This window comes from Eptesicus fuscus, chromosome 11 (assembly GCF_027574615.1).
Source record: "Eptesicus fuscus isolate TK198812 chromosome 11, DD_ASM_mEF_20220401, whole genome shotgun sequence".
NCBI classification, from domain to species: domain Eukaryota; kingdom Metazoa; phylum Chordata; class Mammalia; order Chiroptera; family Vespertilionidae; genus Eptesicus; species Eptesicus fuscus.
This window is the reverse complement of record NC_072483.1, coordinates 11,979,221-12,004,107: the sequence shown is the minus strand read 5'-3', so window position 1 is coordinate 12,004,107 and position 24,887 is coordinate 11,979,221. Positions and strand designations below refer to the sequence as shown.

General features: G+C 40.2%; 1 pseudogene; it reads right to left on the bottom strand.

Moving 5' to 3' along the window:
* Positions 1–984: 984 nt before the first annotated feature.
* The window catches only part of LOC103287797 (pumilio homolog 3-like), a 43,195-nt pseudogene continuing 19,292 nt past the window's right edge, over positions 985–24,887 (bottom strand).

Here is a 24,887-nt window from a genome sequence, read left to right as displayed (position 1 = left end):
GACATTACCAAGGTCCTCTGGGCTGGGAAGGAGGAGGCAAAAATTGCTGCTTGTTGAGATACACTGATAAATATCTACTAATTTTTCCCAATGGCTGTACTGTCTTTCCACAGAGGTACCAAGATGTATTTAACTATTCCTTGATCATTGAATATTTGATTTCTTTCTTATTTTTAACATTTTAAAATGCTAAATGAATATTTTGGTTTAAAATTTATAATCAGAATGCTGTGATAAATATTATTGTACACAAATATTTAGCTGTGTCTCATATAATATCCTGGAATAAGGCAATAGGGCATACATAAATAGGACATTTAAATTATAAAGTTATAGTTATTTTTAAATGTGTATATATATGTGTATATTCATATATACATGATATATTCATATATATATATATATATTTATATATATATATTTATATATATATAAAATTTCAGTATCCCTAAAATCACTAGGATTTTTTATACTAAAAACTTATCTAAATAAAAATAAAACCCCTTGCCATTATTGCCAAGGTCTCAAACTTGGGAGCAAGAACTTTACTGGGGAAGATGCTGTCTGCTGATTTTCAGGCATCATAACTAAACCATAAAAATCCTCTTGAGAGCATTTTTCTCCAAAAAGATAAGTTTAGACTGTAAGTTTCTGAAACAGTAGAAAACTGACAAATGGCTCCATCTTCAAAGAAAAAGGTTCTATGGGGCCATTAAGATATATTTATTATTTATGGGAGGTTCATGTATTAGTTTGGAAACTCAGGCTTCAGAAATGACTTACTTTCTTCTTATAGGCAAATAGATGTGCAGACTAACTTTATAAAAGTAAACTTTTTATGTAGAAAGCATTTTGTGCATAAATTTCTATACGAAGAAGAAACACATACACAGAGTACACAAATTACCAGTAAGGGGACTCCACCCCCTCTTTTTCATTCTGGGAAAACAGATAAGAAGATAAAAAGTTATTCCATCTTGTTAATTATTTCCATGCAGACTGTTTTTCAAGTAGCATTACTATTCCTTTGCTGGTATTTTTGTGTGTGTTTTTTCCAATGTGGATTAGTTCAATCCAGCTTTGACTTTGTTTGCAACTTCCTGATAAGACTCTGGAGAAGGCTAGAAAAAATAAAAGCATCTCAAATTATACTAGCCCCAGACTTCAGGCCCTTCATACCCAAATGCTCTATGTTTTCCCAAAACAATCTTATCTTCTGTGTTCTTTCACCTTTTATTTTGCTCTATTAACCACTGCAGGAGAAGATGTCCTGTAGGATGTTCTGCAAGGTGAAGCTCTCCCTCCTTGCTACCCGGATGCAATTCTCCTGCTGCCAAGCTGGTTATAACATTCAGGGCAGGTTGACCTTCTCCAATGGCAGTTCCCAGAAAGTCAGATACCAACACACATGCAGACTTACCCAGCACCACTTCTGGACATGCCCTTGCAGGTAACGTAACAAAGCTGGAGAGGTGGGTTCTATGAGCTCTCTGTGATGGACCTCTGTATCTTTCTTAATGTGTGTGCTTCCATCTCACAGTTCTTCAAAAGCCTATTTTCTCTGTTCTTCATTGCCATAATTAATATGACACTGGATCACATGAGCAAATGCAATGTCTCATTTTTCCTCGAATCAACTGCTGCAAATCGCTCATCAACTTCACTCTTTTTCTTTGTCACAGTCTTTTCTTAAGATCCCCCAAATCTGCTTTGCCTGAGCAACAGTGTCATAGGTGGTTTTATCACTGAGTTGTCTGCTTTGCTTCAGTTCTTTTTGAAATCATCCCATTTCTGTTTCTTGGGTGCTAATCCATCACTTTTACAGTCTGTCTGAAATGTTCTCTTCCTGTTGACTTTATTTGCCTGCTGGGATTTGTTCTTTGATATTTTATCCCCTTGTTGCGTATTCCTGAACTGTGTCACACCTGTTTTGCCTGGTTGTATGGCACTTTTCTCCAAAATCGTAGATGTGATTTTTAGGTCCACCCCCCTTTAACAACATTTCTCGGGAACGTCTTTGAATCATTGTTTGTGAAATCTGTTCTTTTCTTGTGATGTCTTTATACCTTTTCCTGTGATTTTTTTCTTCTTCCCTGAGTTCCATCAGAGCAACTCAGCACACTTGTGGCCCAGATAGATGCAGCTCCTGTTGCCACTTCCTCTTTAAGTTAAATTTTTGAGGTGTTTTATTTATAGGAGCTGATGAACTATGTGTTACTATCAGCTTGCTTATTACAGATGCACAGTTAAGAAAATTTTAAAATAAAACCTATCCTCCTCAGACTATTCCAAAAGATTCAAGAGGAAGGCACATTTCCAAGCTCTTTTTGAATCCAGCATTACCCTAATCCCAAAACCAGATAAAGACACCACAAAAAAAGAGAACTTCAGGCCAATATCCTTGATAAACATAGATGCTAAACCCTCAACAAAATTCTAGCAAATCGGATTCAGCATTACATTAGAAAGATCATACACCACGACTAAGTGGGATCTATTCTGGGGATGCAAGGATGGTACAATATACACAAATCAATAATCGTGATACATCACATAAACAAATTGAGAGACAAAAATCACATAATCATATCAATTGATGCAGAAAAAGCATTCGACAAAACCCAACACCCTTTCTTGATAAAAACTCTCAGCAAAGTGGGAATAGAGGGTTCATAATTCAACATAATAAAAGCCTTATATTACAAACCTACAGCCAACATCATACTCAATGGGCAAAAACTAAACTCATTTCCGCTAAGAACAGCAACAAGACAGGGATGCCCACTCTCACTACTCCTGTTCAATATAGTACTGGAAGTGCTAACCATAGCACTTATCAGCTTGCTTATTCCAGATGCACAGAAGAAGAAATAAAAGGCATCCAAATTGGAAAAGAAGAAGTAAAACTGTCATTATTCTCAGATGACATGATATTGTACATAGAAAACCCCAAAGACTCCATCAAAAAACTACTAGACCTAATAAATGAATTTGGCAATGTAGCAGAATACAAAATTAACACCCAGAAGTCTATGGCCATTTTATACACCAATAATGAACTCACAGAAAGATAAATGAAATAAACAATTTCATTTACCACTGCACCAAAAAATTTAAGATACTTTAGAATAAACTTAACTAAGGAGGTAAAAGACCTGTACTCAGAAAACTACAGGGCATTGAAAAAAGAGATAGAGGAAGACATAAACAAATGGAAGAACATACCATGTTCATGAATTGGTAGAATCAATATCATTAAAATGTCCATACTACCTAAAGCAATCTACAGATTCAATGCAATCCCCATTAAAATACCAACAGCATATTTGAAAGATCTAGAACAACTCTCCAAAAATTCATCTGTCATAAAAAAAGACCCTGAATAGCCATAGCAATCCTGAGAAAGAAGAACAAAGTTGGAGGGATCACAATACCAGATATCAAGCTATATTACCAAGCCACGGTTCTCAAAACTGCCTGGTACTGACATAAGAACAGACATATAGACCAATGGAACAGAACAGAGAGCCCAGAAATCGACACAAGCCATTATGCTCAATTATTATTTGACAAAGGAGACAAGAGCATACAATGGAGTCAAGACAGTCTCTCTTCAATAAATGGTGCTGGGAAAATTGTTCAGATACCTACAAAAAAATGAAACTAGACCACCAATTTACACCATACACAAAAACAAACTCAAAATGGCTCAAGGACTTAAATGTAAGATGGAAAACCATAAAAATCCTACAAGACTCCATAGGCAGCAAAATAGCAGACATATGTCGTAGCAATATCTTTACAAACATAGCTCCTAGGGCAATGGAGACTAAGGAGAAAATAAAGAAATGGGACTACATCAAAATAAAAAGCTTCTGCACAGCAAAAGAAACCATCAACAAAACAACAAGAAAGCCCACTGCATGGGAGAACATATTTGCCAATGATATTTCAGATAAGGGTTTAATCTCAAAAATTTACAGAGAACTTATACAACTTAATAAAAGGATGATAAACAATCCAATAAAAAAATGGGCAAAGGATCTAAATAGACAAAGAGGACATACAGAAGGCCCAGAGACATATGAAAACATGCTCAAAGTCACTAATCACCTGAGAGATGCAAATCAAAACAACAATAAGATATCATCTCACACCTGTCAGAATGGCTATCATCAACAAGTCAACAAATGACAAGTGCTGGTGAGGATGTGGAGAAAAAGGGACCCTCATGCACTGCTGGTGGGAATGCAGACTGGTGCTGCCACTGTGGAAGACAGTATGGAGTTTCCTCAAAAAGTTAAAAATGGAACTCACATTTGACCCAGTAATCCCACTGCTAGAAATATATGCCAAGAAACCAGAAACACCAATCAGAAAGGATATATGCACCCCTATGTTCATAGAAGCACAATTTACAATAGCTAAGATTTGGAAACAGGCTAAGTGCCCATCAGCAGATGAGTGGATTAAAAAATTATGGTACATCTACACAATGGGATACTATCTTATCTAATAAAAGAGTGATAAGCAAATTAACCATCACTCCGCTACACCCACAAGCCACGTCCACCAGCCAATCAGGAGCAAGTATGCAAATTAACCCAACCAAGATGGCTGAGGCCACAGAGCGAGAAGGAGGCTTTGGTTTCCCTGTTAATGGAGGAAGCCAAGCTTTCCGCAAACCCTGGCAGGCCCAGGCATCCACTCAAGGCTACAAAGTTTCAATTATAGAAGATAAATAAATCCCAGATACCAGGGCCTCTGCTTGGGTTGTCGGGGGGTGTGGCTGGCCTGGCCCAGGCCACCCCACACCCCCAGGGAACCCCTACCCTGATCTGGGACACCCTTCAGGGCAAACCATCCAGCCCCCACCCGTGCACCAGGCCTCTATCCTATCTAATAAAAGAGTAATATGCAAATTGACCATCACTAACACACAAGATGGCTTCCTCCATGTGGTCAAAGATGGCTGCCCCCATGTGGACACAAGATGGACACCACAAGATGGTCAGCAGGGGAGGGCAGTTGGGAGAGACCAGGCCTGCAAGGGAGGGCAGTTGTGGGTGATCAGATCAGCAAGGGAGGGCTGTTGGGAGGGACCAGGCCTGCAAGGGAGGGCAGTTGGGGGTGACCAGGCTGGCAGAGGAGGGAAGCTGGAGGCGACCGGGCCTGCAGGGAAGGGCAGTTGTGGGGGGGGGACCCAGGCCTGCAGGGGAGGGCAGTTAGGGGCAAACAGGCTGGCAGGGGAGCAGTTAGGCATCAATCAGACTGCTAAGGGAGTGGTTAGGGGGTGATCAGGCTGGCAGGCAGAAACAGTTAGGGGCAATTAAGAAGGCTGGCAGGGGCACGTTTGGGAGCCAGCAGTCCTGAATTGTGAAATGGATAGCCTACCGGGATTGAGCCTAAATGGGCAGTCGGACATCCCTTGAGGGGTCCCAGATTGGAGAGGGTGTAGGCTGGGCTGAGGGACACACCACCCCGTGCATGAATTTCATTCATCGGGCCTCTAGTGCTGCTATAAAAAAGAATGAATTTTTACCATTTGCAACAGCATGGATGGGACCGGAGAGCATTAATTATGCTAAGTGAAATAAGCCAGTCGGAGAAAGAGAAATATCACATGATCTCACTCATATGTGGGATATAATGATCAACATAATTTGATGAACAAGAATAGATCCAGAGACAAATGGCAGGAGAGGGGAGGGGGTTAGAGAGCAACCAAAGGACTTGTAAGCATGCATATTAGTATTACCAATGGACACAGACACTGGGGCAATGGGGGCTTGCCCAGGGTGGGAATGGCCTGTGGGGAGGGGTTGATTGGGGAAAAAGGAGACATATGTAAAACTTTATACAATAAAAAAAAAAAGAAACTTAAAAAAAACAACCTAATTAATATAAATAAAGGAATATAATAATTCAGAAAGGGCCCAGAGAGGAAATACCAATGGAAGCATTTCTTCTCTATTGCTTTGGCAATCAGGAAGTACAGATATTTCCTTCCTGTTAGAATAAAGCTGTCCAGATGCACAGAGCCACAAAAACCAACACAACATGTTAATGAGATTGAGAGGTACTGGTAAGATGTCTAGCTCCTGAATATTTTATGACCTGTCACCATTCAGAGGGTGTCAGGATTTACCCTCCATATAGTTCAGTCTTCAAAGACATGATAAAAGCATACAAACAAACCTCTGGCACTTGATGGAATAATTGTCAGCCACAATGTCCCAGGGACCCTTAATGTTTTAAAGGTCCATAAGGAAAACTGTAGTTGGAGCCAGCTGTATATGTATGTTTATTTGTTTTTCCAATTTTTTCTGTTTGTGAACTGTGATTTCACACATGTCCAAATGTCTCCTTTCAATCTTCTCAAAATTATCTTCATGTAGCTCTGCATATCATTGACTTAGCCCATAGTTAGTTACCACCTTGCATAAGTGAAAAAGTCTCTTAATAGTCCAATGTCTCATACAGGAGTGATAATATTTTTTTCTTTAATCAAATGCTTTTATTACAAAAATAAATTATTCTTTGTATAATCTTTGAGGACATAGATCATGAAAATACAAACAAACAAACCAAACCCACAAAACAAAACATATTTTCATCCCTAAGAAACTATAATTTTTCTTCTTGGTATATCCTCCCAGAATTTTTTTATGTTTATATATGACTATGTTTTGTTTTGTTTTTTTTTTTGCAAAATGAGATTATACTCTATGTGCTGATTTATAACGTGCTTTCTTCAGTTAATGATCTCCATTATTCCATGGCAATATATTTTTTCTTATATTACACTCAGTTCTGCAATCAAATTTCCTCAAACTCCCTAAAATATCCTTTACAGCTGGTTTCTTCTAAAGAGAATCTATTCCAGAAACACATATTCCATTAGTATTTGTGTTCTCTCAACTCCTTTTTCCCTATCAGGTCACTTTTAATGACACTCATTTTAAAAAAAAAATTTTTATTGTTTAAAGTATTACAAATAGTAGTATATATGTCTCCTCTTTTTTTTTTTTTTTTTTCCAATTGACCTTACCCCAGCTTCCCCTACCTCCTGGTACATGCCCTCCCGCCCTCCCAGTGAATGACACTCATTTTTTTACAAGACCTGGTCTGATGTCCTACTGAAGGTCAATCCTTCTGCATTTGTGTGCTGCTTCCTCATGGTATCATGTAAGTTAAACAGCTTTTATGGATCCTGAAATCTGAAAGCTAGATCTAAAGGCTAGAGAATTTAAGTAAGTTTTCTAAAATACATTCTAAGTGATGTTGTTTACTTTATATCGCATCTCATCAAGAAACATGTATTACCTGGTTTGTACCACCATTTATACCAATGATACTGCTTGGTCAGAATGATAACAGACGGAGCCCTCAATTGTCCCCAAACATTCCCACCCTTGCAACTAGAAGCTAAAATGTGGTATAGGTGCTCAGGTGCCCTCCCAGGAGGCCCTCCACACAACGAAAAGGGTTAAATCCTTACATGTCCTTTTTAAATTGCTGCCAGACATTCCAAGAATTAGTTTGTACGTTTGCTTGGGATAATTATATATTATGCTGTAGTAATTCTAAAGTATCAAGAGATGTGTTAAGTTTGTCTCCAAGCACCAAACAGATGACTTTTTTTTTTTATTATTCCCAAGGGTGCGAGGAACTATTATAAGTATTGGGGGTGATCCAAATCTGGGGATAAATTTTAATGATAGTGTAGAATAATATCATGCAAGGATATTCTTTGTTCTCATCCATGGGAATTCCCTTTCAAACTGGCTGTCCATTTCTTTTTATGTAGACAAGGTCTTAGTTACATTTTTTGGACCTCTACCGGGGGCACGTAGTGATAGTAGTGACACCCTTTCTTTGGTATCCACACAAGCCAGAAACCTCTCTTTAATTGTATACACAAAGGGGCATTGTTTTGATTTTGTGTCCTACAAAAGGGAAGCTGGGTGGAGACCCCTGTGTATTTATACTTTCTTGCCCCACCCATGGACCTCCTATATGTCCAGGGTGTTTGGTATTATTGGTAACTACATTAGTCAGGGGATCAGCCCACGTAAGGGGTCTTACTCATGAAGGGTCAGAAACATAAGATCAAAATACTTACCCTCTTGTCCCAGGTAAAATTACCGTACATCTGATGATTGCTAGCGTGGCTAGAAAGGCGTTCTCAGGCATTCTTGGTTTCTGGTTATCTCACAATTTCTTCCCTGAGGTTTGACGTTCTGATTGATGTTTCTCTGTTTCTGGATCTATTTTCTCCCCATCAATTTATGTTGTTCATTATATTCCACAAATGAGTGAGATCATGTGATATTTATCTTTCTCTGCCTGGCTTATTTCACTAAGCATAATGTTCTCCATCTCCATCCATATTGTTGTAAATGGTAAGAACTCCTTCTTTTTTACCACAGCGTAGTATTCCATTGTGTAGATGTACCACAGTTTTTTAATCCATTCATCTGCTGATGGGCACTTAGGCTGTTTCCAAATCTTAGCTATGGTGAATTGTGCTGCTATGAACATAGGGGTGCATATATCCTTTCTGATTGGTGTTTCCAGTTTCTTGGGATATATTCCTAGAAGTGGGATCACTGGGTCAAATGGGAGTTCTATTTTTAGTTTTTTAAGGAAACTCCAAACTGTTCTCCACAGTGGCTGCACCAGTCTGCATTCCCACCAACAGTGCACAAGGGTTCCTTTTTCTCCACATCCTCTCCAGCACTTGTCATTTGTTGACTTGTTGATAATGGCCATTCTGACAGGTGTGAGGTGGTACCGCATTGTTGTTTTAATTTGCATCTCTCTAATGATTAGTGATTTAGAGCAGGTTTTCATATGTCTCTTGGCCTTCCTTCTGTCTTCTTTCGAAAAGTGTCTATTTAGATCAGTTGCCCATTTTTTGATTGGGTTGTTTATCTTCTTTTTGTTAAGCTGCATGAGTTCCCTGTAAATGTTGGAGATTAAACCCTTATCATTGATATCATTGGCAAATATGTTCTCCCATGTAGTGGGCTTTCTTGTTGTTTTATTGATGGTTTCCTTTGCTGTGAAAAAGCTTTTTATTTTGATGTAGTCCCATTTGTTTATTTTCTCTTTAGCTTCCATTGCCCTAGGAGCAGTATCAGCGAAGAAGTTCTTTTGGCATATGTCAGAGATTTTTCTGCCTGTAGATTCCTCTAGTATTTTTATGGTTTCCTGTCTTATGTTTAAGTCCTTGATCCATTTTGAGTTTATTTTTGTGTATGGTGTAAGTTGGTGGTCTAGTTTCAGTTTTTTGCATGTATCTGTCCAATTTTCCCAACACCATTTGTTGAAGAGACTGTCTTGACTCCATTGTATGTTCATGCCTCCTTTGTCAAATATTAATTGAGAATAGTGATTTGGATCTATTTCTGGGTTCTCTATTCTATTCCATTGATCTATATGTCTGTTCTTGTGCCAATACCAGGCAGTTTTGAGATCTGTGGCTTTGTAATATAGCTTGAAATCTGGTATGGAGATCCCACCTACTTTGTTCTTCTTTCTCAGGATTGCTGTGGCTATTCGGGGTCTTTTTTTATTCCAGATGAATTTTTGGAAAGTTCGTTCTAGGTCTGTGAAGTACGCCGTTGGTATTTTCATGGGAAGTGCATTGAAATTATAGATTGCTTTGGGTAGTATGGACATTTTGATGATGTTGATTCTACCAATCCATGAACATGGTATGTTCTTCCATCTGTTTATGTCTTCTTCTATCTCTTTTTTCAGTGTTGTGTAGTTTTCTGCGTATAGGTCTTTTACCTCCTTAGTTAAGTTTATTCCTAGGTATCTTAATTTTTTTGGTGTGATGGTAAATGGGATTGCTTTTTTAGTCTCTCTTTCTGTAAGTTCATTATTGGTGTATAGAAATGCCATAGATTTCTTAGCATTTATTTTGTATCCTGCTACTCTGCCGAATTCATTTATTAAGTCTAGTAATTTTTTGATGGAGTCTTTAGGGTTTTCTATGTACAGTATCATGTCATCTGCAAATAAGGAGAGTTTTACTTCTTCTTTTCCAATTTGGATGCCTTTTATTTCTTCTTCTTGTCTGATTGCAATGGCTAGTATTTCCAACACTATGTTGAACAGAAGTGGTGAGAGTGGGCATCCCTGTCTTGTTCCTGTTCTTAGGGGAAATGGTTTTAGTTTTTGCCCATTGAGTATGATGTTGGCTGTGGGTTTGTCATATATGGCTTTTATTATGTTGAGGTATGATCCTTCTATTCCCACCTTGCTGAGAGTTTTTATCAAGAAAGGGTGTTGGATTTTGTCAAATGCTTTTTCTGCATCAATTGATATGACTATATGGTTTTTATCTCTCAATTTGTTTATGTGATGTATCACGTTTATTGATTTGCGAATATTGTACCATCCTTGCATCCCAGGGATAAATCCTACTTGGTCGTGGTGTATGATCTTTCTGATGTATTGCTGGATTCTATTTGCTAGAATTTTGTTGAGGATTTTGGCATCTATGTTCATGAGGGATATTGGCCTGTAATTCTCCTTCATTGTGTTATCTTTACCTGGTTTTGGTATTAGGGTGATGCTGGCTTCATAGAAGGAGCTTGGAAGTGTTCCTTCTTCTTGAATTTTCTGGAATAGTCTGAGGAGGATAGGTTTTAGCTCTTCCTTAAATGTTTTATAAAACTCCCCTGTGAAGCTGTCTGGCCCCGGGCTTTTGTTTGCTGGAAGCTTTTTGATAACTTCTTCAATTTCTTCCATAGTTATCAGCCTATTGAGATTTTTAGTCTCTTCCTGAGTAAGTTTTGGAAGGTTGTGTTTTTCTAGGAATGTGTCCATTTCCTCCAGGTTGTCTAGTTTGTTGGAATAGAGTGGTTCATAGTATTTTTTGACAATCCTTTGTATTTCTGTGGGGTCTGTTGTTATTTCACCTCTTTCATTTCTGATTTTGTTTATTTGGGTCCTCTCTATTTGTTTCTTGGTGAGCCTGGCTAGAGGTTCATCAATCTTGTTTATCCTTTCAAAGAACCAGCTCTTGGTTTTATTGATCTTGTGTATTGTTTTTTTGGTCTCTATGTCATTCATTTCTGCTCTGATCTTTATTATTTCCTTTCTTCTGCTCACTGTGGGCTTTTCTTGTTGCTCCCTTTCTAATTCTTTGAGTTGTTGAGATAGATGATCTATTAACATTTTTTCTTGTTTTTTGAGGTAGGCCTGTAGAGCTATACATTTGCCTCTCAGGACTGCTTTCATTGTGTCCCATAGGTTTTGCAATGTTGTATTTTTATTGTCATTAGTTTCCAGGATGTTTTTAATTTCTTCTTTGATCTCATTGATAACCCAATCATTGTTTAGTAGCATACTATTCAGTTTCCAAGTGTTTGAATTTTTTGGAATGTTTTTATTGTAGTTTATTTCTAATATTATGCCATTGTGGTCTGAGAAAATGCTTGATATGATTTCAATCTTTTTGAATTTGGGGAGACTTTGCTTGTTACCCAATATGTGGTCTATTTTTGAGAATGTCCCATGTGCACTTGAGAAGAACGTATATTCCCTGGTTTTGGGGTGAAATACTCTGAAGATGTCAATTAGGTCCATCTGATCTAGTGTGTCATTTAGAATTGCTGTTTCTTTGCTGATTTTTTGTCCAGAGGATTTATCCATTGATGTCAGTGGTGTATTAAAGTCCCCTACTATGATTGTATTGATGTTGATCTCTCCCTTGATGTCTTCCAGCAGATTTTTTATGTATTTGGGCGCTCCTGCATTGGGTGCATATACGTTTACCAGAGTTATATCTTCTTGCTGGATTGCTCCCTTTAGTATTATGTAGTGGCCTTCCCTATCTCTTATTAAAGCCTTTACTTTGAGGTCTATTTTATCTGATATAAGTATCGCAACCCCAGCTTTTTTCTCCTTTCCATTTGCCTGAAAAATGTTTTTCCATCCCTTCACTCTCAGTCTGTGTGAGTCTTTTGCTCTAAGGTGGGTAGACAGCAAATATATGGGTCATGTTTTCTTATCCATTCAGCTACCCTATGTCTTTTGATTGGTGCATTTAATCCATTTACGTTTACTGTTATTATTGATAGGTACCTGTTTGTTGACATATTTTTCCTTAGTGTTTGTGTTTCTTCTTGCCTTTCTCTTTCTTCTTTTTACAGCAGCCCCTTTAGCATTTCTTGCATTGCTGGTTTGGTAGTGATGAACTCTCTTAGCCCTTTTTTGTCTGTGAAGCTTCTGATTCCACCTTCAATTTTTTTTTAATATTTTTTTATTGAGGTATTATATGTGTACATATCTTACCATTACCCCCCCACCCCACACCCACACATGCCCTCCCCCCCCAGAGTTTTGCGTCCATTGTTTATGCTTATATGCATGCATACAAGTCCTTCGTTTGATTTCATAACTCCCCCACCTCTCCCTAACTTTCCCCCTGTAATTTGAAAGTCTGTTTGATGCTTTACTGTCTCTGTATCTATCTTTTTGTTCATCACTTTATAATGATCTTTACTATCCCTAAATGAGTGAGATCATGTGGTATTTTTCTTTCATTGACTGGCTTATTTCACTTAGCATAATGTTCTCCAATTCCATCCAGGTTGCTGCAAATGATGAGAATTCCTTCTTTTTTATGGCAGCATAGTATTCCATTGTGTAGATGTACCACAGTTTTTCGATCCAGTCATCTGCTGATGGGCACCTAGGCTGTTTCCAAATCTTAGCTATTGTAAATTGTGCTGCTATGAACATAGTGGTGCATATATCCTATCTGATTGGTGTTTCTAGTTTCTTCGGATATATTCCCAGGAGTGGGATTACTGGGTCAAATGGGAGTTCCATTTTCAGTTTTTTGAGGAAACTCCATACTGTTCTCCACAGTGGCTGCACCAGTCTGCATTCCCACCAGCAGTGCACGAGGGTTCCTTTTTCTCCGCATCCTCGCCAACACTTGTCGTTTGTTGATTTGTTGATGATAGCCATTCTGACAGGTGTGAGATGGTACCGCATTGTTGTTTTGATTTGCATCTCTCGGATAATAAGTGACTTTGAACATGTTTTCATGTGTCTCTTGGCCTTCCTTCTGTCTTCTTTTGAAAATATTCGGTTTAGGTCTGTTGCCCATTTTTTTATTGGATCATTTATCTTCCTCTTATTAAGTTGCATAAGCTGCCTGTAGATGTTGGAGATTAAACCTTTATCAGTGATAGCATTTGCAAATATGTTTTCCCATGCAGTGGGCTTTCTTGTTGTTTTGTTGATAGTTTCTTTTTGCTGTAAAAAAGCTTTTTATTTTGATGTAATCCCATTTGTTTATTTTCTCTTTAGCTTCCATTGCCCTAGGAGCAGTATCAGTGAAGAAGTTCTTTTGGCATATGTCAGAGATTTTTCTGCCTGTAGATTCCTCTAGTATTTTTATGGTTTCCCGTCTTATGTTTAAGTCCTGTATCCATTTTGAGTTTATTTTTGTGTATGGTGTAAGTTGGTGATCTAGTTTCATTTTTTTGCATGTATCTGTCCAGTTTTCCCAACACCATTTATTGAAGAGACTGTCTTGACTCCATTGTATGTTCATGCCTCCTTTGTCAAATATTAATTGAGCATAGTGGTTTGGGTCGATATCTGGAGTCTCTATTCTGTTCCATTGATCAATATGTCTGTTCTTGTGCCAGTACCAGGCTGTTTTGAGAACAGTGGCTTTGTAATACAGCTTGAAATCTGGTATTGAGATCCCACCTACTTTATTCTTCTTTCTCAGGATTGCTGTGGCTATTCGGGGTCTTTTTTTATTCCAGATGAATTTTTGGAGAGTTCTTTCTAGGTCTGTGAAATATGCTGTTGGTATTTTGATGGGAAGTGCATTGAATCTGTAGATTGCTTTGGGTAGTATGGACATTTTAATGATGTTGATTCTACCAATCCATGAACATGGTATGTTCTTCCATCTGTTTACGTCTTCCTCTATCTCTTTTTTCAGTGTCCTGTAGTTTTCTGCGTATAGGTCTTTTACCTCCTTTGTTAAGTTTATTCCTAGGTATCTTAATTTTTTTGGTGCGATGGTAAATGGGATTGCTTTTTTAGTCTCTCTTTCTGTAAGTTCATTATTGGTGTATAGAAAAGCCATAGATTTCTTGGTGTTAATTTTGTATCCCGCTACATTGCCGAATTCATTTATTAGGTCTATTAGTTTTTTGATGGAATCTTTTGGGTTTTTTATGTACAATATCATGTCATCTGCAAATAAGGACAGCTTCACTTCTTCTTTTCCAATTTGGATGCCTCTTATTTCTTCTTCTTGCCTAATTGCGATAGCTAATACTTCCAGTACTATGTCAAACAGGAGTGGTGAGAGTGGGCATCCCTGTCTTGTTCCTGTTCTTAGGGGAAATGGTTTTAGTTTTTGCCCATTGAGTATGATGTTTGCTGTGAGTTTATCATATATAGCTTTTATTATGTTGAGGTATGATCCTTCTATTCCCACCTTGTTGAGAGTTTTTATCAAGAAAGGGTGTTGGATTTTGTCAAATGCTTTTTCTGCATCTATTGATATGACTATGTGATTTTTATCTCTCAGTTTGTTTATGTGATATATCACGTTTATTGATTTGCAGATATTGTACCATCCTTGCATTCCTGAGATAAATCCTACTTGGTCATGGTGTATGATCTTTCTGATGTACTGCTGGAGCCGATTTGCTAGAATTTTGTTGAGGATTTTGGCATCTATGTTCATGAGGGATATTGGCCTGTAATTCTCTTTCATTGAGTTGTCTTTATCTGGTTTTGGTATTAGGGTGATGCTGGCTTCATAGAAGGAGCCTGGGAGTGTTCCTTCCTCTTGAATTTTTTGGAATAGTCTGAGGAGGATAGGTTTTAGTTCTTCCTTGAAAGTTTGGTAAAACTCTCCTGTGAAGCCATCTGGCCCCGGGCTTTTGTTTGCCGGAAGCTTTTTGATGACTGCTTCAATTTCTTCCATAGTTACTGGCATGTTGAGCTGCTTAGATTCTTCCTGATTGAGTTTTGGAAGGTTGTATTTTTCTAGGAATATGTCGATTTCCTCTAGGTTGTCCAGTTTGTTGGAATAGAGTTGTTCGTAGTATTTTGTAACAATCCTTTGTATTTCGTCGGGGTCTGTTGTTATTTCACCTCTTTCATTTCTGATTTTGTTTATTTGAGTCCTCTCTCTTTGCTTCTTGGTGAGCCTGGCTAGAGGTTCATCAATCTTGTTTATCCTTTCAAAGAACCAGCTCTTGGTTTTGTTGATCTTTTGTATTGTTTCTTTGGTCTCTATGTCGTTTATCTCCGCTCTGATCTTTATTATTTCTTTCCTTCTGCTTACACTGGGATTATCTTGTTGCTCTCTCTCTAACTCTTTGAGTTGTTGGGTTAGGTAATTTATTACCATTGTTTCTTGTTTTTTGCAGTAGGCTTGTAGAGCTATGAACTTCCCTCTCAGGACTGCTTTCACTGTGTCCCATAGATTTTGGATTGTTGTGTTTTCATTGTCATTTGTTGCCATGATGTTTTTTATTTCTTCCTTGATGTCTTTGGTAACCCAGTCATGGTTTAATAGCATGCTGTTTAGTCTCCAAGTGTTTGATTTCTTTGGGTTGTTTTTATTGTAGTTGATTTCCAGTTTTATGCCACTGTGATCTGAGAAGATACTTGATATGATTTATATCTTCTTGAATTTGGAGAGACTCTGCCTATGTCCTAACATATGGTCTATCTTTGAAAATGACCCATGTGCACTTGAGAAGAATGTATATTCTGTGGCTTTGGGGTGAAATGTTCTGAAGATGTCGATGAATTCTATCTGTTCTAGTGAGTCATTTAGGATTGATGTTTCTTTGCTGATTTTTTGTTTAGAGGATTTGTCCAATGGTGATAGTGGGGTATTGAAGTCTCCTACTATGATTGTATTGCTGTCAATCTCTCCTTTGATATCTTCCAGGAGTTTTTTAATGTATCTTGCTGCTCCTGTATTGGGTGCATATATGTTTACCAGAGTTATTTCTTCTTGTTGGATTTCTCCCTTTAGTATTATGAAGTGGCCTTCATTATCTCTAGTTATGTCCTTCACTTTGAGATCTAATTTGTCAGATATAAGTATTGCTACCCCAGCTTTTTTTTCATTTCCATTCGCCTGGAAAACCTTTTTCCATCCCTTTACTCTCAGTCTGTGTGCATCCTTTTTTTTGAGGTGGGTTTCCTGTAGACAGCAGATATCTGGGTTTTGTTTTCTTATCCAGTCTGTTACCCTGTGTCTTTTGATTGGGGCATTCAATCCATTTACATTTAAAGTTATTATTGATAGGTACTTATTTGACGCCATTTTTATTCTATATCCCTGTGTTCCTTCTTTGCTTCCTATTTCTTTCTCTTTTTTTTTTTACAGCAGACCCTTTAGCATTTCTTTCATTGCTGGTTTGGTGGTGATAAACTCCCTTAGTCCTTTTTTGTCTGTGAAGCTCCTGATTTCACCTTCAATTTTGATTGATAGCCTTGCTGGGTACAGTATTCTTGGATTTAGACCCTTCCTTTGCATGACTTGGTATATTTCATTCCATTCCCTTCTGGCCTGATGAGTTTCTGTTGAGAAATCAGTTGCTAGTCTGATGGGGGTTCCTTTGTATGTAACTGTCTGTCTCTCTCTGGCCGCTTTTAAGATTCTTACTTTGTCGTTGGTGTTTGCCAACTTAATTATATTGTGCCTTGGCGTCGGTCTTTTGGGGTTCATTTTGCTTGGAACTCTGTGAGCTTCTTGGATTTGTGTGGGTTTTTTCTTCCCTATATCAGGGAAGTTTTCTGTTATTATTTCTTCAAACAGGTTTTCTATTCCTTGCTCAGTTTCCTTTCCTTCTGGCACCCCTATTATCCTGATGTTGTTTTGTTTTGTGTTGTCCCGAAGTTCCCTTAGGCTCTCCTCCATCTTTCTAATTTTTGTTTCTAGAAGCTGTTGAAATTGGGTATTTTTTTCCATCTTGTCTTCTAGCTCACTGATGCGGTCCTCTGCTTCGTCTAGATGCTTTCTATTGAGTTCTTTACAGCAGCGATGTCATTTTTCATTTCTTCTTGGTTCTTCTTCATTTCTTCTTGGTTCTTACTCATATTGTCGAATTTGTCTTCCATCCTTTTCAGCCACTTTATGACCATTTCTCTGAATTCTTTCTCTGATAGGTTGTTTGCCTCTAAATCGTTTACTTCCTTTTCTGGTGATGCCTGCTTCTCTTTCCGGGGGCTATTTCTTTGTCTCCTCATGGTCTCTCTTCTCCGGATGTCTGGTTATATAGATTTCTCTCTCTGGCGTTGATTTAAAGGTATAAAATACAACACAACCAGGCACAACAGACAAGGCACTGAACAGAATTGTATTCACGATATTAATAATCTCCAATAAAGGTAACCACCAGAGAAAGACAAATTAGGGAATAGGAGTGGAAGAGGGAGAGTAAAAAGAAAGAACAACAACAACAAAAAAAAAAAGAGTGTGAATCTGAACTTGGGAAAAGAGCAGAAAGAAAGAAAAGAAAAAGAAAAAAAAGAAAAGAAAAAAAAAAGTAAGAGAGACAAGAACGATACTAAGAGAGAAAAGGGGAACAAACTATATATATAGGGAGTAAACTCCACTAGAACAACCACTATTCCCAGCAAATTCCAGCAACACGAGCCTGGAGATTAATACAAACTGCAACACCAGCTAATATCAAGTGAGGCAAGGGAAAACAAAAGTAAAAAACAAACAAAAACAAAGTAAACAAAAGAACCAACCAAACCAACAAAAAGAATAATCAAAACAATCTCATAAAAAAGCATAAAAATTCAATATAATCAACATTCAAGCAAACAACAACAAAAGGCCAGAGAGAAAAATAATTTTTTTAAGGTAGCGTAGAGAGAGGTTTGTATGGATTTGGAGCTGGGGGTTGGGAATTAGATATATAAGTAGGGTGAAGTTTTAGCAGAGAGTAAACTGAAAAAGTAGGGAAAATCTAAAGCCAGAAAGGGTTAAAATAAACTGGGGACCAAAAGGGGAAAGGTTAGGAGGAGAGTGATGGCATAATGTTAGCTTTGAGATAGGGTAAAACGATTGTAAGGGAAAGATGCAAATCGAATGTAGGACACTAATCCAAAAATAAAAGAAAGAGAAAATCAAATGACATTAAAAAAAAAAAAGTAAAATAATAGTAATAATAGTGCTGATTGAAAATAAAAATGTAATAATTGAAAAGGTGAAAATCGAGTGAGGAAAAAGAAGAAAAATTTAGTTTCTTAAGTAAAAGATGCAAAAAATGAAAATAAAAAATATGAGAATAAAAAATTTAAAAAATTGAAAAAAGAATTGAAAATTAAAAAATAGGAAGACTAAAATGTGCAGTGGCGGCTGTCATTCACTTCCTCTATTATTCTGTTTGGTACGCCTTTTTCCCAGTCTGGGCGATATTTCAGTTCAGCTTCATTCCAGGGCTCCTCAGTGTTGGAAGCCAGTCCTGCTTTTTAAGCCGGCCGTGTCTTAATTTCTCGTATTTATTTTTGATTACACCAGAGACAATTAGCGTTTCAGCCCCTGGGTGGCAGTGTTTCTGAATTGACTTCCGGGCCTCTCTAGCTTTTTTTTTTTTTTTTTCCCCTCTATGGCACTCACTACAGGTTTGTGGAGGTGTGCGCCTCAGAGCTGCCTCTCTGATGGTCACACCCAGCTCTGCTCCCCAGGTTCTGAAAAAACAACTTCCCCCTGCAGTCTTTCAGGGTTTCCACCTGGGTTTTTCTATGTATTGGGCTTAACAATCAGAGTCGGAAAGAGCCCAAGTGTGCGGACCGTGGGTCTGTGCACAAGACTAAGGATCCTGCACTCCTTTGAAAATTCTTAGTCTGACCCTCCTCGTCAGATTAAAATGAGTTGCTTTCAAGAGGTCACTTCTGTTAGCAGCTCAGAAGACCCCCCTCCTCATTCACGGATCACGGCAGTTCCAACTGCCGCACATTTTTCTAGGCACAGACCTCCCGGCTCCTGCAGGTCCTGCGGCTGCCGCGCTTCCCTCACCCAGCGCTTCCCTCACCCACCGCGGGGATTAGAAACCGCACCTTATTTCAGGCGAAATCTGACCTTTCCGTGGTGCAGTGAAGAGTTCCTTTGAATCCGAATGTTTGCGCTGATAGGGGACCGGTGGTCTGGTGATCGCAGCAGTTCAGTGTTTGCAGTTGTCGCGGAAAGTCAGGTTTCCAATAAAATCCTCCTTTCCTTGCAAGATGGCGAGGCGCCCGGTGAGCCCGCAGCTCCGGGAGGGGACCCAGCCCCTGTGGGTGCTGCGCGGTCAGGGGAACACTGCCCAGCACTCCCCCGCCTTCTCCTGGAGTTTAGCTGTCCCTTGGCTTGCCCAGATACACTCCCTCTGCGAGCCTCTGCTGCTCCTACACTCCGCCCCAGGAACAGACTCCAAACCCAACTCTATTCCGTTGCCATTTTTTTTCGGGAGTGGCCCCCACCTTCAATTTTGAATGATAGCCTTGCTGGGTATAGTATTCTTGGATTCAGTCCCTTGTTTTCCATCACTTTGTATATTTCATTCCATTCCCTTCTGGCCTGGTGTGTTTCTGTTGAGAAATCAGTTGATATTCTGATAGGAGATCCCTTGTAGGTAACTTTCTGTTTCTCTCTGGCAGCCTTTAAGATTCTTGTTTTGTAGTTGGTGTTCGTCAGTTTAATTATGATGTGTCTTGGTGTCGGTCTTTTGGGGTTCAACTTGTTTGGGACTCTGTGTACTTCTTGGACTTGGATAGTTTTTTTCTTGCCAATATCAGGGAAGTTTTCTGTCATTATTTCTTCTAATAGGTTTTCTATTCCTTGCTTCTCTTCCTCTCCTTCTTTTATCCCTATTATTCGAAGGTTGTTTCGTTTTGTGTTGTCCCAAAGCTCCCTTAGGCTCTCCTCTTGCTTTTTAAGTCTTCTTTCCAATTGCTGCTGTGTTTGTGTGTATTTTCCTACCTTGTCTTCTAATTCGCTGATGCGGTCCTCAGCCTCTTCTACTCTACTCTTTAAGCCTTCCATTGTGTTCTTTATTGCAGCTATGTCGTTCTTCATCTCCTCTTGGTTTCTTTTCATGTTGGTGACATTTTCATTCAGCTCCTTATAGCTCTCATTGAGTTGTGTGTATTTGTCATCCATTCGTTTAAACATCCTTATAACGAATACTCTGAATTCTTTCTCTGTTAAGCTGCTAGCCTCAAGTTCATTTAACTCCCTTTCTGGTGATTCTTCCTGTTCCTTCCTTTGAGAATTTCCTTTCTGTCTCCCCATGTTTTCCTGTAATGTTTTAATTGTAGTTCCAATTGCTTTGCTACCCAGGATCTTTTGGTGATGGTGCTACTGGTATAATCTCTCAGTTCTCCTGGGCTTGGTAATCTAGTGTAGCTCCCTACTTGAGCTACTTGGGTTCTCTTGATGTAGGCCTGGAAGCTTGAGAGGCACAACTGTGGTGTCTAAAAGTCAGCAGCTTTGGAGTGGAGTGTCCCAGTTTTTGCTGTCTTGCACCCTTAGTTGAAATCGCGCGTGTCCAGTGGGAACTCACAGTGGCACCCAGGAACCGTCTGTTGGGAGATCTCCCAGTGGCTCCCACTAGCACCCTGTGTGTAGATGGGCTCAGGGTGCCTGCCTGTTGTATATTCCCTTCTGTGGAGGTGTGTTTGCAGGCGCACTGCCCTGACGCCCTTTGAGGAACTCTGGCACTGAAGTTAGACAGCTAGGGTGTATGTGGGAAGTTATTTAGGAGAAAGGAGTTCAGAGTTTTTGTTGTGGGGCAGCGCGCCCTTGCCTGTACAGATCACACCCAGCAGGGGCCCCAAGCAGCTTTCCAGAGGACCCTGTGGATATGTGGGCTCAGGGTGCCTACCCCTGCTGTGGGCCTGAGTTTGCCAGCCCTGGAGTGTGCGCGAACTGGTGGCGCGCCCGCTGGCGCACACCTCTGAAGCAATTTGAGAGACTCTGGCACTGAAGTTGCACAGGTAGGGTGTATGTGGGAAGTTATTCAGGAGAAAGGAGTTCAGAGTTTTTGCTGTGGGGCAGCGCACCCTTGCCTGTACAGAATCACACCCAGCAGGGGCCCCAAGCAGCTTTCCAGAGGACCCTGTGGATATATGGGCTCAGGGTGCCTTCCCCTGCTGTGGGCCTGAGTTTGCCAGCCCTGGAGTGTGCGCGAACTGGTGGCGCGCCCGCGGGCGCAAAGCTCTGAAGCCCCCTGGCACTGAAGTTGCACCGCAGGGGTGTCCCTGGGCAGTTATTTAGGAAGAGGCAGTTCAGAGATTCCACTGTAGGGCCGCGCACCCTTGACTGTGCAGAATCACCCCCTCAGGGGCTCTCAGTGGTTCCCCAGCACTGCCTGGGCAGTGGAGTGCCCGGGTGCCTATGGGCTGGGGACGCGGCGAGTCCTGAGCTCCGGCACTGGGGAGGGGGAGGTTGCACTTACCGCCCTCAGCGGCGCACTTTTGCAGATGGAGGTCTCAGGGTTCGCGCTTCTGCTGCTGGGATGGCAGGTCTTCTACCAGAGTGGCTGTAGTGACCAGGTTTGCTTCCGAGACCAGACTAGGTGGTGGTAAGGTTAGGATTCTAGTCTCTAGCAGTTCCGTTCTTAAAATGGCGGGGTCTCTGTGCCACTGGTGTCCTCCCTGGAGTGTTTGCAGCAGCCACGGGGTCTTGCCAACCAGGACTGCCTGGATTGGATGCCCCCTGGAAGAACTGCAGGGTCCAACTGTCCCTATTTCATTCACACACACAGCCACACACGTCCACACACACCTCAGTCACTCCTTCACTCGATCACACGCTCACCCTCCCTACCTACCTGCCGGTCGCCATTTTCTCTGAGTCCTCCTCCATTTATTTCATTTGTGACATGTTTCTTTGTCTTGGCATTTTGGCTGCTTCCCTGAATTGATAGAGTGGCTTTGTGTGCTAGGTGTTGTATAGGGCCCAGTGGCTCAGCCTCCCGAGTTACCTGAGGTGCACACTCTTGGTGAACCCCTTTGTGGGCTATGTGCACAGTCTTGTTGTAGTTAAGTCTTGATTGTTGTTGGTATCACTGGGATGAATTGACCTCCAGCTGTGTCTACAATGGGAGAACTTCTGTGCTAGAGACACCCTTATGAGACAAGACTTGCTTCAGTGGAGCTTTGGTGCTCACTGAGTCTGCCCCCTGAGTGTGTCCCTTATGGATCTGATGAGTTGTAATCTAGATGGTCCTACTCTGATCCCTTGGTACACTGGCTCTTGGATCTCCAAGGAGGTGCTAATTTAGCCTCTGCCTGAGGCCACTCAGCAGGAGCTATGGAGAGATCTGCAGATTCCTCTTCTTTGTTTGGGTTTTGGAGGTGCCCAGATGAGGCCCAGCTGTGAAGCAATGCAAGCTGCTGTGGGGCCTTGGGTCTTCTTTTGGATGTTCTGGGTCTCACTGACTCAACTGCAGTTTGTTAGGTAAGTTTAGGATACAAAGAACCAGGCCATTCATATGCAAAAGACTCTGTGCTCAGCTTGGATGGGGTGGAGTCTCAGGGTGGAGCAAACAGCAATGACTTTCTGTCAGCCCTGCTGTAAGAGGCCCCTGGGTCTCAGTGTCCCATGGTAATCACTGCAAACACCTCTGAGAGAAAGCTGCCCTCGAGTTTCGCCCACTGCAAGACAGTCCAGTTTCTCCCCGTATGAGTCTGGGTCCCCAGAGTCTCGCCTGGAACTGGAGTTCAGAGCAGTTGGGAGCTTTTGTTTCCCTCCAGATTGAGAAAGCCAGCTGAGTACTCAGTTGCCAGCCCTCTCCGCACGCGCGATTCTGGATGATGTCCGTTCTGCCTTTTAGTTGTAGTTTTGAAATTGTTGTGCGAGGCAGCAGTTCAGACGTTTACCTATGCCGCCATCTTGGTTTCTCCCCCAACATCATTTATTGATAGACTGTCTTTACACCATTGTATGTTCTTGTCTCCTTTGTCAAATATTAATTGACTATAAAGTGTGGGTTTATTTGTGGGTTCTCTGTTCTGCTCCATTGATCTATGTCTGTTTTTATGCCAGTACCATGATATTTTGGTTACTATGGCCCTGTAGTATAGTTTTATATCAGGTATTGCTATACCTCCAACTTTGTTCTTCTTTCTCAAGATTGCTGTGGCTATTCACAGTCATTGTGGTTCCATATACATTTTGGAATATTTGCTGTAATTCTTTGAAATACATCATTGGTAGCTTGATGAGAATTCAGCTGAATCTATAGATTTGTTTGGGCAGTATAGACATTATAATTATGCTAATTCTTACTATTTTAGAACATGGTATATATTTGTACTCTCATTCATTTGTATCTTCCTCAGTTTCTTTCTTCAGTATCTTATAATTTTCTGAGTACAGGTCTTTTATATCCTTCTCTAAATTGTTTTTAGTTATTTTATTTTTAATGCAATTATAAATGAAATTGTTTTCTTAGATTCTCTTTCAAATAGTTCATTATTGATTTATTAAAATGCAACTGATTTCTGGATATTTATTTTGTGTCCCGTTACTTTACTGAATTGACTCATCAGTCCTTGTAGTTTTCTTTTTCTTTCTGTAGAATCTTCAGTTTTCTGTATACAGTGTCTTGCCATCTGTAAATGTCAGTTTTACTCCTTTCTTTCCAGTTTGGATTCCTTTTATGTCTTCTTGTCTGATTGGTATGGCTAAGACTTTAAGTACTGGGCTGAATAAGAGTGGTGAAAGCAGACATTCCTGTCTTTTTCCTGATATTAAGAGAAATGCTTTCAGTTTTTGCCCTTTTAGTATGATGTAGACTGTTTTTCATGTATGGCTTTTTCATGCTGTTGAATTTCTCACCAAGTTCCCTTAGCAGACCACTTATAACCACTTTTTTGAACTCCATATCAGGAAAATTTCTCACCTCCATTTCATTTAGCTCATTTTCTGGAGATTTCTTCTGTTCTTCTATTAGTGGCTTTTTATTTTCCTTCTTGCCTTGGCTGCCTCCTGGTGTTTGTTTCTAAGTATTAGCTAGAACTGTTGTGTCTCCTTGTCTTGGTAGGGTGGCCTTAAGTAGTAGGTGTTCTATGGGACCTAATCGTGCAATTTCCTTGATCACCTGAGCTGGGGGCTGCAAGAATATCCCTTTTGTACGTTATGCAAGCCCTCCTGTTATAATTGAGTCTTGATCGCTAGACCCCCACCATAGTGTACAAGCTGCTGCTCAGGTTCTGTCCAGAGGAAGCAAAATTTGCCTCAGCAGGATCTGGTGCCTGCTGAGATCTCCTTTTACTTGGAGAAGATTAACTGGATCCTGCTCTGATGTTGTCTAAATCTGAAAACTGGGTATGTTGGTTCTGGACACTCTTGGGAGGGACTCTGGTGTAGGTAAATGACAGACACTGCCTGAGACTAGGTCTGGGCAACCTATTTAGAGTTACAAAGCAGTCCACAGTTTGCAGCTGGGCCTGGGTGTGCACAGAAAGGACCAAGATGCACACCAACCCCACCTTCCACCAGCACTGAACTCAGAGGCAGGTCAGCAAAAGGTGGAAGAAACCCTGAGATTAGCTTCTGCCTGCCTTTGCCTGTTGTCTGCCTGTTAGGCTCAGTCACTGGAAGAGCCTTTGCTGGTACTGGAGTTGCATAAGGTAGGTTATCAGTGAGTCTCCAGATAGGAACGAGTGGTGTTCACCACATTTAAACATATTTAAACTAAGTGCCAGTGTTGGGTCTGTGGCCACTTAACAAAAGTCCCAGGATATGCTAAGTTTACCTGCCATCTGCCAAGTGTTTGCAAACCTTTGTAACTATGCAGTCTCAGCAGAGTTTATCAGGTTCAAACAGACCAAGATTTGGCCATGTAAAGGGAGGGCTCTGC